The sequence below is a fragment of the Acomys russatus genome, chromosome 3 (assembly GCF_903995435.1).
Source record: "Acomys russatus chromosome 3, mAcoRus1.1, whole genome shotgun sequence".
NCBI classification, from domain to species: Eukaryota; Metazoa; Chordata; class Mammalia; order Rodentia; family Muridae; genus Acomys; species Acomys russatus.
The window spans coordinates 9,637,692-9,651,821 of record NC_067139.1 but is presented as its reverse complement, the minus strand read 5'-3'; positions in this window follow the sequence as shown (position 1 = coordinate 9,651,821).

The window sequence follows — 14,130 nt, the reverse complement described above, 5'->3', positions numbered from 1 at the left end:
CCTTATACAAATCAGTAAAGTGGATAGGACAGAACCATAAGACCGACTAATTCAAAGGAGGACTCTAACAGACAGCAATTCCAATTCTGAGAAGCTACCTTGGGTCTCTGAGTGCTCCTGGAATCCACAGAAGCCCTGCAAACGTTGCTGTGGACTGTGATGCTCTCCTTTCCTGGCTGGTAGAGATGCTCTTTATGGTAGAGATGCTCCTTATGGTAGAGATGCTCCTTATGGTAGAGATGCTCCTTATGGTGGAGATGCTCGTTGTGGTTGCTAACAACAAAAGGGTGGCTGAAGAGGATTGAAGGAGAGAGAGAGAGAGAGAGAGAGAGAGAGAGAGAGAGAGAGAGAGAGAGAGAGAGAGAGAGAGAGAGAGAGCAGTCTTGCTGGAAGTCACTCTGCAGTTCCCATGAGGGAGGGAACTTAGAAGGAAGAAGCCAGTTCAGGGTTCATCATGCTATATAAAGAGCCACAAAACCCAAAAAGAGAGAGAGAGAGAGAGAGAGAGAGAGTGTGTGTGTGTGTGTGTGTGTGTGTGTGTGTGTGTGTGTGTGTTAAAATAGAAAGGGATCATGAGAGGGAAGGAAGAGATCTCAAGGGAGGAAGAAAGCTAAGGAAACGTTAAGTTCAACTTTGCTCTTAGCTTCTTAAATTATACAAAAAGGACAAAATATATTCGGGTGTATTAAGAAACACGTGAACTGAAAGCAGAACAGAGACTCTGGGAAGAAGGAAGACAGCCCTCTGGAGGAAGAAGTGGGCCCCAGGGTGGGGACAGGGTGCCAAGAACACAAAGGAGAACAGACTACACGAATGAAAACGCCAGGAAGAAATCCCTTTCTTTGCATGCCAAATTTACAGTTCTTAAAAAATAGACAGGTAAATCTAACAACGTCTAGCTCTATAAACAGAAACCAAAACTCACATTAAAAATATAATAATAATAATAATAATAATAATAATAATAATAATAATAATAATAATAATAATAATAATTTCCAAGCAGCCTGTTGTCTGTTTTAGTCTCCTGCCTGATTCTGTTCTTTGTAGTTAGAGCCTAAAATTACACTTGTATCAGTTTGTATCCGAAGACACTAAAATAAATTTCCCTTTTGCTGTACCCTATCAGTTGGCCTGTTTGCCTGTTTTGGATTGAATTTCCCCAGGACACTAAGTATATATTTGGGGGGGGGGGAGCAATTTAAATTAAGAATGTCAATTTTCTAATTTTATTCAGGACTTAGCTCAAAATTTGATGCACTTTAAACCACTGTACTAAAACAATTACAAAAGGAAGTCAGGCTATGGAGTCAGTTGTGATCATAAGATCATCTCACTTTAGCAGCAGGGAAGTGTTACTCTAAGGAGGATGGCACAGTGTCCATCCACTCTCTCAAGTAGTCGTGGAAGACTAATCTCAGTCCCCCTAGCCTCTCAAGAATGAGGAGTAGGGGCTGGAGAGATGGCTTAGTGGTTAAGAGAGCTTACTGTGCAACCATAAGGCCTGGAGTTCAGATCCCAGAACTCATATAATAAACTATATGCCAGTTAACCCCAGCTCTGAGTGGGGCAGAGGCAGGATGGTTGCCGGACTCGCTGGCTTCCAGCCTCATCAAGAAGACAGAATCCCTAGATTCAAGGAGAAACTCAGTCTCAAAGGGATTGGCTAAGAAGCTGTTGCCCTCTCCTGGCCTTTGAGAGTATATGTACCTGCACTTCTACACCCACACAGATAAGTACGTACATACATACATACATACATACATACATACATGCATGCATGCATACAGTTTCACAGCTTCTGTGTTTCTTTCTGCTCTACGTCAGCCATCTTCTTTGTCCACCTCATTCTCCACAGACTAGCTATTGGACTCCTGTCTCTTCTTTTTCAGGTAAGCCTGCGCCCCATTTAAACCACAAACTTAAAAATAGTACTGAAATCTTCCCTTATCTTTCTGTCTTAGAGCCAGCCATAAGGACATGTGTTGACCTGCCTTGTCTGAGATCCTAAGATCTGTATTTCATAAAAGATACTGTACTAAAGGTGGGAGACAGAAATGTAACAGACAGAACAGGGAAAACTACAGAAGACAGGCTTGCTGAGTTTTTTCCGTTCAGCTTATTATCTAACTAGATCATATAGGTTTTTTTTTTTATTCAAATACACTGGATAATGGTTGTCCACGCTCTTCAATTATACTTATGCCAGGAAGTCTCCATGAAAATCCAGATCATTTCCTCCAGCTGATTTTATTTTTATATTGTTTCTGGATTTACATGTGTGCAAACAGATGCCATGACTCACATAATGAGCTCAAAGGACAACTTTCTTTTTAAGAATTTAGTATAATTTATTCAGATTATATCCCGATTGTTATCCCCTCGCTTACATCTTCCCATTCCCACCCTCCCTTCCTCTTCTGCCCTATTCCCGTAGGACCTGTGACAGAAGGGGACCTCCTTCCCCACCATTGACCACAGCCTATTAGGCCTCATCTGGAGAGCCTGCTTCCTCTGTGTGCCCGATGGGCCTCCCCACTAAGAGGAAGTGATCAAATTTGGGGCACCAGGGTTCATGCCAGAGGCAGTCCTCGCTCTTCCCACAACCATAGAGAATGAGCTGTCCACAGAGGACAACTTTCAAGAGTCACCTCTCCACCCCAGGGATGACACTCTAACAGCACCACAGCCTATCCCTTTGTGTGACATAGCAAAAGTCATCATTTCTTTTTAACTCTGATGTTTATGAATTTCCCCATTTCCTAGAACACTGTCGACTATACATGTACACGATACCTCTGCAAACCTGATGCACAAAAGGATTTTAATAAACGGTTGGAATAATTGGTGAGCATTGCCCACATAGGTGATTCCCACAAAACTTCTTCAGGATCCTGGGATTTAAACCCTGGGGTATCTTCACAACAATTGCATGCTTATTTGAAAAACTGAAACTTAGCAAAATGTTACATTTGGCATTCTAGAGTCCAAGGTTATAACAGATGGTACCCCCAAATACTGGCTAGGGAGTAGTCCAAAGATTATCTGTATTGTGTTTACTATTCCCCAACAGAAAGAGAAAGCACATGGCAAATTGTTCTGATAAACCTTATCCTGGGAAGCATTCAGCATTTGAGAACAGATGTCTCATCATGTTGTCAAAACTGGCCAAAAACCCATGACCCTCCTATCCTCTTCTGAGTTCTTTGGACCCATGAGTTTCATTTACCTCCTAAGCCAGAACACCCCCAGGTCCCGATGCGACACTCTCTGAGCCCTGGAACCCTTGCTGATCAGAAGCTCTCTTGGCTGTGACACTTACTGTGCTCCTGACTGAGCAAAGCAGCAAGTACTAAGATATCCATAGAAGGAGATGTCTGGGGCCTTAAAGATCTGCCAGCAGCTGATGAAAGCTAAGAGACATGACCAGTGAGCGTGGATAGTGCATGTGCATTGAGAGAGCAGGCTCTGGAAGACAGCATGCAGACAAAGTGTGGACAAAGCAGACCCTCCCCACAAGCACCTCAGTTAGCCGCCCACCTGCTGTCACTAAGGTAGACACACTTCTGTATCATCAAAGGTAAGTTGAGTGTCATTAACTCTGCCACCAAGAACCCTCAGTTCTTCCACCTAGGCACAGAAGACTAAAGACAAACTACTAAGAAGGTAAACCCTTCAAGCTGATGTGGTGAGGTACACCTGTAACCCCAGGGCTGCGGATATGGAAGCTGGGAGAAGCAGGAGTTCAAGCTGATCCTTGGTTACCCAGGCTACACAGTGGGTTGAGGCCCGCTTAGGCTACATGGCAATCCAACGTAAGGCATACCTTGACTCCTTTCTGAGTAGAAAAGGGCCACAGCATCAGAGCAGTTGGTCAGGGACCATCAAAAGGCCCAGGGCCAGATCTTCTTTTAAATGATGGTTCAAGCCAGCCAGGATGCAGTCTTTTCAAAAGCAATTACCAAAGCATAGCTGGGGAGTCAACGTTCCTCTGGAGACACAGACGTTGAGCAAGCTGTAAACTATTGCTTATCTCGATGTGCCTGCCATATACACTGCTCCTCCCTCCCCCAGCTCCACTCATTAGACACAAGGAAGGGGATTAGAAACTTTAGATAAACCAAATGCTATGCCAAGTCAGAGCTACGGGGTGTGTTTGTGTGCGTGCATGAGTAGGTATTATATAGTAAGATAAGAAAACACTAAGGAGACTGTAATCCACCCTTGACTATTGTCCTCATCTGCAATAAAGCCAGTCTACTGTAAACCTCTTTGGTTTTATCATGAAAAGGATTAGTGTTTGCTTTATCACAGAGAAAGTTATCTGCCTGTCTGGGTCATGGAATTAGTTCTAGGCTCAGAAGGTGGGGAAGGATGGCAGGCCTTGCTTCAGGTGAGGGCAATCTTGGTGGGGTTTGCCCCAGGTGAAAGCTTAGCCCCTTGGAAACACTGCAGAGACCCCACTGAGATGGGCATTGTGATGGACTGAGAGAAGCCACTCTGTCTCCAGAATTGGGGAAAAGAACCAGAGAGTCCAACTGGGCTATTGGCTATCATGTTGCAAATTGACCCTCAAGGGGAGAAGGGAACCAGAGGAGAGTCTGGGGGCTGCTGGCAGACTGGGAAAAGCAGCAGAGAGCAGAGAGAGAAGGCTGTGGTGGTGCCAATTGCTTCATTCTGGGAGAGAATCTGCACACAGGCCCAGACATGCTAAGGAATTCACCCCTCGGAACTGATTCCTGGAAGGTTTATTCTTGTTCTCCTTAACCTTTTCCCCCTCCTGTATAGGATAGTTGGGTTGTATAATAACGTCTAATTGATAAGAAAACAAGAGGCAACAATTGGCACTCAACATGGGGCATGATGGGTTCTGTAATTTCTAATGGTATGACGGAAGATTCAAATTTCAAAGATACAGAAATGCTGTTTCAGTGTATCAGCAAAATCGCAACTACCGTTGCAAAACCCCTTCTTGCTCTATACTTAGAGGGAATTTTCTGCTTCTTCTTTTTTTTTAAATTTTTTTATTAATTTATTCTTGTTACATCTCAATGGTTATCCCATCCCTTGTATCCTCCCATTCTTTCCTCCATCCCATTTTCCCCTTATTCCCCTCCCCTATGACTGTTCCTAAGGGGGATTACTTCCCCCTGTATATGCCCATAGGGTATCAAGTCTCTTCTCGGTAACCTGCTGTCCTTCCTCTGAGTGCCACCAGGTCTCCCCCTCCAGGGGACATGGTCAAATGTTTTCTGCTTCTTCTTTGTCCTTTTATTATATTTCATTCTTAGAAGGATTAAATGAAAGTTTGATAAGATAGGAAAACAGGAAATATTGATAAATTCTATCATTTTGGAAAGAATTACAGACTTGACTGAACAGATAAGGAAAATGCAGGGAAAACTGGAAGAGCTGGAAAGGCAGAAAGCATCTTTGATTAAAAAAGTGTGAAGAAGGTCAGAAACCAGAGGAAAAGGAAGGCAAACAGACCAAAGGGTCTTTGGAGGAGAATGTCCTGATGGAGGACACCTCCAAAGTTGCTCAGACACCTTCAGCTTTTCCAGTCACTATAAGACACGTCCCCACTCAAAATGGTGCTGAGGGTTATGATGAAATGGCATGGGGTCCTGTAGACATGATGGATTTAAAACATCTTAAGGAATTCATCGTCAAATATGGTATGCACTCTACCTTCGTTGAACAAATGTTAAACAGCTGGGCCACACAGAATAGACTTGTTTCCCAAGATTGGAAAAATTCAGTTTCAGCGGTATTAGAAGCAGCAGCACAACAGTTACAGTGGTTATCGTGGTGGCGAACCGAGGCCGTAAGAACAGAGCAAGAAAATAGGACAAGGGAGATAAATGTTAATAGAGATCAATTGCTTGGTGAAGGACCATATACTAACTTAAGAGAACAAATTCAATCTGAAGATGGAGTGATTGAACAATGTCATATTGCAGCCTTGAGAGCTTGGGAGCTGGTAGAAGAACCTGGTAAGATAACCATTCCATTTACTAAAGCATTTCAAGGACCTGGGGAATCCTTCACAGAATTTTTGCAGAGATTAGGATCTGCTATGAATAGAGTGTTACCAGATTCTGAGACCAAACAGGCATTAAAACTTATCATGGCTTATAAGAATGCAAATACTAAATGTAAGAGGGAAATTAGACCATTAAAGGAAAGAGGAGCTCCATGAGATGACTGGGTAAAGGAGACAGTTAATATTAACTCTCAGGAGTATCAAAACAATATTCTAGGACAAGCTATAGCCAGAGGACCCAGATATCACAATACTCGGTGCTTTAATTGTGGTAAAATTGGTCATGTGCAAAGAAACTGTAGAGATATAAATCCCAGACCTCAGAATAACCAGAATAACCCGGAAGAAAACATAACTTGTAGGAGAAAACAAGGAGTTTCTGGCCATGATGGTAACAAGAAGCCAAGACTCCCAGGGTACTGTAGTCACTGTGGGAAAGGAAAACATTGATCTAGGGATTGTTAATCTAAAAGAGATGTGCAAGGCAATATCTTGCCAACAGGAAACAGCAGGAGGAACCCACCAGCTTGGGGCCCCACCAACAGCAGAATTTCCCTGGCCAGTCCAGAAGTAACGGACTTCCAGGAAAATGGGAATTGAGTATTAGTGATCTAATGCATGCCACAGAAGGCAGTGTAGCCTTGGATCTGGCTTCAGATATATCTCCTACCCTATCTCCACAGGTTGTATGTTACAAATTGAGTAGGGGTATTTTTGGTCCTTTGCCTTCAAGCGCAGTGGGAATGGTTCTAGGAGGAAGTGGGCTGACTTCTCATGGTCTCATTGTGCATCCCAATATTATAGATGGGGATTGTAAGGAGGAAATAAAAATCATGGCGTGTGTAAAGAAGGAGATAAAACTTAATGTCGGGTATAGAATTGTTCAACTGTTATTGTTTCCTTACATTAAGAGCAAAGCCACTCCAGTGGAAAGAACAGGAGCATTCGCGAGTACAGGGAAATGTATGTTCTAGAAAACAATGATTAATGATCAGAGCGCTAAATTAATTATACAAATGAATGGTGTTAAAATAGAAGGCTTGGTGGACAGAGAAGCAGATGTGTCAATCATGTTTCAAAAGTATTTGAATCCGAATTGGCCACTTCAGAAGGTATATATAGAAATTATAGGAATTGGCAAATTATGTCAAATAAAACAAAGTGGTAGCTTGAGTGTGTGGGACCAGAAGGGCAGACAGGGAAGCTGAGACCCTATGTGGCTGACATACCCATAAATCTATGGGGAAGAGATCTTTCACAACAATGGGGTACTCAGATTAATATTCCTGCAATTACAGAGATAAACAATGTTTAAACTAAGGATAAAATGGTACGTGCTTCTGGGGAAGGCATTAATACAAGTAATCAAGAGCAACCACAAGCTATGCCCATTGTCCAACTTCAGAACTTCTCAGGTTTAGAGTATCCAAATTTATGAGAGTGACCACTGCTGAGATACCAACAGCCCTGTCCCTAAATGGATTTCAAACAGACCTGTATGACAGGAGCAGTGGCCCTTAACGAAAGAAAAATTACAGGCGCTTCACTGTTTAGGGAAAGAACAGCTGGAGGCTCAACACATAGAAGAATCTTCCAGCTCCTGGAATTCCCCTGTGTTTGTGGTAAGAAATCAGGTGGATGGAGGATGATAATGGATTTGAGGGCAGTAAACAAGGTAATTCAACCAATGGTTCCAGTTCACTCTGGAATTTCTTTGCCTTCCTTGTTAACTAAGTCTTAGCACATAATTGCAATTGATTTAAAAGATTGTTTTTTCACAATACTTCTGCATAAGAAGGACAGGGAGAGGATTGTTTTCTCAGTACCTACTCTGAACAGTAATGCTCCAATGAAGAGATACCATTGGAAGGGACTGCCATAGGTAATATTGAATAGCCCAACCTTATGTCAATATTTTGTGCAACAACCATTAGAAATAATTCATACGCAGTTTCCTCAATCTACCATTTACCATTACATGAATGATATTCTGCTGGCCGATTCTGATCCTAATGTTTTAGAAAAAATGTTTAAGGAAACACAAAAAATTCTGCCATGCTGGGGATTACAGATTGCTGTAGAAAAAATACAAAGAGGAGACTCAGTCACCTATTTAAGCTATAAAATAACTGAACAAAAAATTTGACCACAAAAGGTACAGATCCATACAGATCAATTACAAACTTAATGACTTTCAAAAATTAATGAGAGATATTAACTGGTTAAGGCCGACAATTGGGTTAGCTACCTATGAGTTAAGTAACTTGTTTCAAACGTTACAAGGGGATTCAGATTTAAACAGTCCAAGGTGTCTAACAGCTGAAGCAGAAAAGGAGTTAATTCTGGTAGAACAAAAACTGCAAAAGGCTTATGTGGATAGAACTGATCCTAAACTTGGTTGCATTCTAGTTATTATGCCTTCAAAACATTCTTCTACTGGGCTTCGTATGCAAAGGGAAGACAGAATCATAAAATGGATATTCCTAGCAAATAAACAAAGCAAAAAATTGAAAACATACATAGAAAAAATTTCTGAATTGATTACAAAGGAAAGAATAAGATTGAGCCAATTGTCAGGGATAGAGCCGGTGGAAATCATAGTGTCTCTTACTAATTCTGACATTATGTCATTATGGGTAATTAATGAAGATTGGCAAAGAGCTTGTAGTAGCTATTTGGGAGACATTAACAATAGATACTCAAAAAACAAACATATACAGTTTATTAAAAGAACTAATTGGATCCTTCCAAGTATTGTAAAGAGGTCACTGATTCCAGGGGCACCCATTTTCTGCACTGATGCAAATAAGTCAGGTATGGTTGGTTATAAGACTGATAAAACAAATAAAGTGATTAAAAGCCTATTTACCTCAGTTAGAAAATCAAAATTACATGCAATCCTTATGGTATTGTTTGATTTTTCTAAATCTCTTAATATAATTACTAACTCTCAATATGTAGAAAGAGTTGTTTTGCATATAGAAACTACTGAATTTACTCCTGATAACTCAGAATTAACTACATTATTTATAGAACTGCAACAGGTCATCAGAGATAGAAACTATCCCTGGTATATTGCTCATATTCGATCCCATGCAGGTTACCAGGTCCATTGGCACAAGGAAATGAAGAAATCAACAAATTATTAATAGGAAAGGTATTCAAAGTCTCAAAATTTCATTAAAAAAAAACATCATGTTAATGGTAAGGGTTTGAAGAAAAGATTCCCTATCACTTGGCAACAAGCCAGAAAAATAATTAACAGGCATCCAACATGTTCCTTCTATAATAAAATCCCATTACCTGTTGGAATTAACCCTAGAGGTACTGAAAGGAATAAAATATGACAGATGGATGTTTCATTTTGCAGAATTTGGAAAGATAAGGTATGTGCATCATACCATCAATACATATTTAGGTTTTTGATGGGCAACTGCCTTAAGTTCTGAAAGGGCTGACTGTGTAATTACTCATTTATTGGAAATAATGTTATGGAAATACCTGCACAAATTAAGACTGGCAATGCTTCTGCATATGTGTCCCTTAAGATGAAAAAATTCTTTATATATTATAATATAAAACACATTACTGGTATGCCTCACAACCCCACGGAGCAAGTAGTTGTGGAAAGAACTTATCATACCTTAAAAGAAATGCTTATTAAACAAAAGGGAAGGGTAAAAACCCCCAGGGACCAATTAAATAATGCTTTGTTGACTAAATTTTCTTAATGTTAATGATGAAGGGACAATAGCTGCTGAGAGACATTGAGTGATAGAAAAAAAAAAACTGAGGAATTAGGACAACCAATTTTCTATAAAGATTTGTCAACTATGAAATGACAACCTACAATAGTTTTGAGATAGGGTCGTGGATAGTTATATGTCTCCACAGGGAGTAAAAAAAATAAGGTTACCGACAAAACTTATAAAGATTAGATCTGACAATATAACAAGGGAATCTTAAGGGGTACCTGGTCCTTATTAACACGACATCCTTTCATACAGCTTGGAGATCTAATGCCCTCTTCTGGCCTGTCAGTGTACATGCAGGCAGAGCCCTGTATAATTTGTACACCTTGCTTGTCCCATAAATATACCTATACTAATAATCTGCCTCTGGCACAGCGAGCAGGGTACCTCAGCTGTTGTTTCCTTGAAAAAATATATATGTACAAATATACCTATACTAATAATTTCAAAAGTTTGCTTATTTTCAGAGCAAAAAACAGGACAATGATAAAGACCAAACCTCTGCCTCTGGCACTGTTTCCTCAAGAAATTACATACATATCAACATTCAAAGGGCTGGCCCAAAGGATTATTAGACTAAAAAAGGGGAATTGGGGAGGAATGCTTGAGTGGATGTAACAACTATCAATAAAGCGCTGTTTAGTCAATAAGCTGGGCAGAAGGGCAGGAAGGGGAAGGTGGGACTTCCTGGAGAGGGGGCGGAGCCAAGTTTGACAGTTGAGAGGGAGAAAGAGGATGGTTTACAGTTGACAGGGAAGCAGAGAGAAGTCTCCGAGGATCATAGTGGCAAGTGGTTGGGATAATATGTATGTTATGAGGTTTAGAGTAGTTTATGTTAGTTTACGAGTAGATTTGTATCCGTTTAGATTCTACCCAGTGTAGTGCTGGCAACTTTAAAGTATGTTTCATCTCCCTGTGTGAGTCATTGGCTTCTTAGGCTGAACTGGTACAATTTACTGTAACAGGAAAATCCACCAAGCCCTGAGCTACCTCAAGCTCAGGACTTGAAATCCCACCAATCCTCGCCATGGAAATCTCTGCCCTACAAAGCTCCACCCGTAAGAAATCTTATATAAAGATTGTATCTGCCAGCGAGAACACCAGAAATACAAAAGTCTTTCAAAATTGAAAAGAAAGAAACAAGCTTAGTGAGCATGATGGTGCATGCCTGAACGGACAATACGTCAGAGGTGGAGGCAGGCTGTCACGAGTTCAAAACCAGCTACATAATGATTTTTGAGGTCAGCCTGAGCTACATATTAAGTTCAATACATAAGACCCTATCGTAAGTAAACATGTGAATAAGTCAATAAATAGAATAAGCTTTAAATTTCCTTCTGCAGATGAAATTTAGAATTATAAGTTTTCTTGAAATCTCCAAGTAAAGAGGGGTTCATAAATAAAACAGGAGCAGGGAGAAAGGGAAACCCAATAAAACAATCTTGAGTTCCTATTTAATGGACCTAATGATTGCTTTGAAAGAACACCGAGAAAAGCTATATCTGATAAAAAGCTATATTCTGATGACTGACAAAGCAAAACGAACTGCCAAGAAATCTTATAAGCCTGGCCTGATAGCTCACACCTAACTTCGAGCAGTCAGCAGACTGAGGTAGGAGTTTGAGTTTGAAGCCAGCCTGGTCTACATATTCAATTCAAGGCTATCCTGGGCTACATAGTGAGTTCCAGGGTAGCCAGAAGTACTTTGAAATACTTTGACTATTTAAAAAAAAAAATCAAGAAGAAGGAGATATGAGGATGAGAGAGGTGAAGGAGGAAGAGGAGGAGAAAGAGAGGACAAGGGGAGGCCGGCTGAGTTCTGGGAAGACTCTGTTCACTCCACTTACTTCCTACTAATTAACACCCCAAGGGCCCCCAGCTGTGTAGTTTGTCAAGTTTGCAAGCCTAGAGTGCTGCTAAGAAAGAAGCCACAGGGAGGAGCTCCACGCCCAGCCTGCCTTGCTGTGCTAAATGTGGTAAGATGGAAATGAGCTAAGGCGTTTTAGTCCAGAACACACAAAGTTTCAGCTGCGCTCAAAGATAAGACCCACAGCTTCCCTCGCCCAGCCCGGCCCAAGCCCCTGGGTAGGAAGCCGATGCTCTGTGAAGGGCCCTTCCAGCATCACCACAGAGACGCTGGCGAGCTCCTCTCCCCAGAGCACACCTCTCTCAACTTTTAACATGTCTGAAACTCCTCCCTCCTCTAGCTACTGTTCCCCGGCCCCTTCTCCTTCCTCCCCCTTGCCTTCTCTTCCTCCCATCTGCCAAGTGTCTTAGGTACCCTCCTCGCTCCTCGGCCCCTCCTGACTCCATGCCCCTCACTGTGGCAATCCAACGGCCTCAAGGTCGATTTCAATTTATGACTCCGAGGCCAGTGACGACCTTCCGTCCAGACCCCAGAGCCTCCCTCCCTGAACCTCGTGGACACACTCAGGACTTTGGCTCCTCTTGGTGACGTGCGCCTCCTCAGAGGCTCTGGATCTTTCCCCCTTAGTGTTTCCATAGCGCTCTTTGTTTTCGTTCCGTTTTGTTCGTATGCCCGAGGATATTCCCAGTCCGCAAGTGTTCCTCCCTTGGTGCAGGGTAGACAACCCTACTCTTAAATCAGTCTTAAGAGAAAGTATTCGTTCCCCTACTCCTAAGTTTTCACACTGGGAGCAAAAGAATGAGCAAACCACTGGCACCACCAAGGTCAAGGGCAGAAGTCGGCCGGCCCGCTGCTGCAGGTCTCTTCCATCTGTCTGGCTGCGGGCAGTAAAAGGAGCCGTTCTGGGGCTCTTGTTTGCTCCTTGTGACAGAGTCTTGCTTTGTAACCCAGGCAGGACTAAAATTCAGTATTTAGTCTAGGTTAACCTCCAAGTCATTGCAGTCCTCCAGCCTCAACCTCCTGAATGCTGGGACAACAGGAAGAAAGGGACCACATTGGAGCATGAATTTCTCCAAACAGAATCCAGATTGAAAAGTTCCAGACCCTACTTAAGCTACTGCCTGAGGCATGTTCTCTAATTCGTGTTTGTTTGTTTGTTTGTTTTTGTTTTGTTTTTTTTATCCAGGTGTCAATGTAGGATTTACAGGCTATTGTAGCAATTAATAAAGACCATTATTTCTTTGCAAGGCAGAGGTATATATGTTTGTTCAGGTACACGTGTGGGTACAAGTGCATGTTGGTTTTATCTGTGCAGAAGCCGGAAGTCATTCTCACGTGCTTTCCACCCTGTTTTGGGGGATGGGGTCTCTTCACTACTCTTGGCTTGCAGCACACCAAGGAAGTAAGGCTGCCTGGCCTGTCTTCTCCTCCTCTACAGTACTGGGATTTTTGGGGGGTTCTTGGTTGGTTGGTCGGTTGGGTAGTTAGTTTTTCAAGACAGGGTTTCTCTGTGTAGCCTTGGTGGTCCTGGAACTTGCTTTGTAGACCAGGCTGGCCTTGAATTCAGAAATCCATCTGCCTCTGCCTCCTCCTCCCCAGTGCTAGGACTAAAGGTGTGCGCTACCATCACCCAAGTGGTACTGGTATTTCTGTCACAAGTTTCCACACTTGGTGTTTTTTAACCTGGGTTCCTAAGGGTCAAGCTTATGTCTCCTTTACTGATTAACTGTCTTCCCAGCCTTGCACTCATTTCCTTGTACAGCTTAACCTGTTCACACGCCTTACTAGCTAGAGCCTAGAAGACTCTCTGAACAGCATTCTAGAAGCAGCCTCACTGTAGGACTGTGCTCTCAGCCCAACGAACGTCCCTGGAACCAGGAAGCTAGGCCTCCCATGGAATTTGGAAGTCCTTTTCCAGTGACCAAGAGGTCCGTGACACCCAGGACCGGAGGCTCCAAGTGGAAACAGATGGAAGTGGACTGTGAAGACAGGCAGGAAGAGCTAGCACTGGCCTGAGCACCCTGCAAGAGATTGTATCTGACCCCTCAGTGGGATACTGAGGTGGCACAGGTCACCAGGGGAAAGCCTCAAAGGGTCACTGAGGCACTAGCATTGGTCTCCAGAGAAATATACAGACTAGGAATTTAAAATGGAAATGTACACTTATAAAGGGATAGCGAATGAATGCATGAGTGCTTATAATGCTCCCCCTCTCTGATTTGGTTGGGCCCCAATCTGTGGTTCAACTGAGGTCATTTCATCTGAGCGAATGAGTATTCATCTTTCCTAATAGGAAGTGTCCTAGCATGTGGCCCCAAGGAAAGAGCTTTTAAGTTGGAGCTAGGCGGAGGACAAGCAGGCACTTGCTTAGGAGCTCTCTGGGTCATGAGGACTGCACAGTCCTGTGTGAGACGTACGTAGTCCTGAAAATACCGCTAAGCCTGAAGACATCCAGAAAGCCCCAT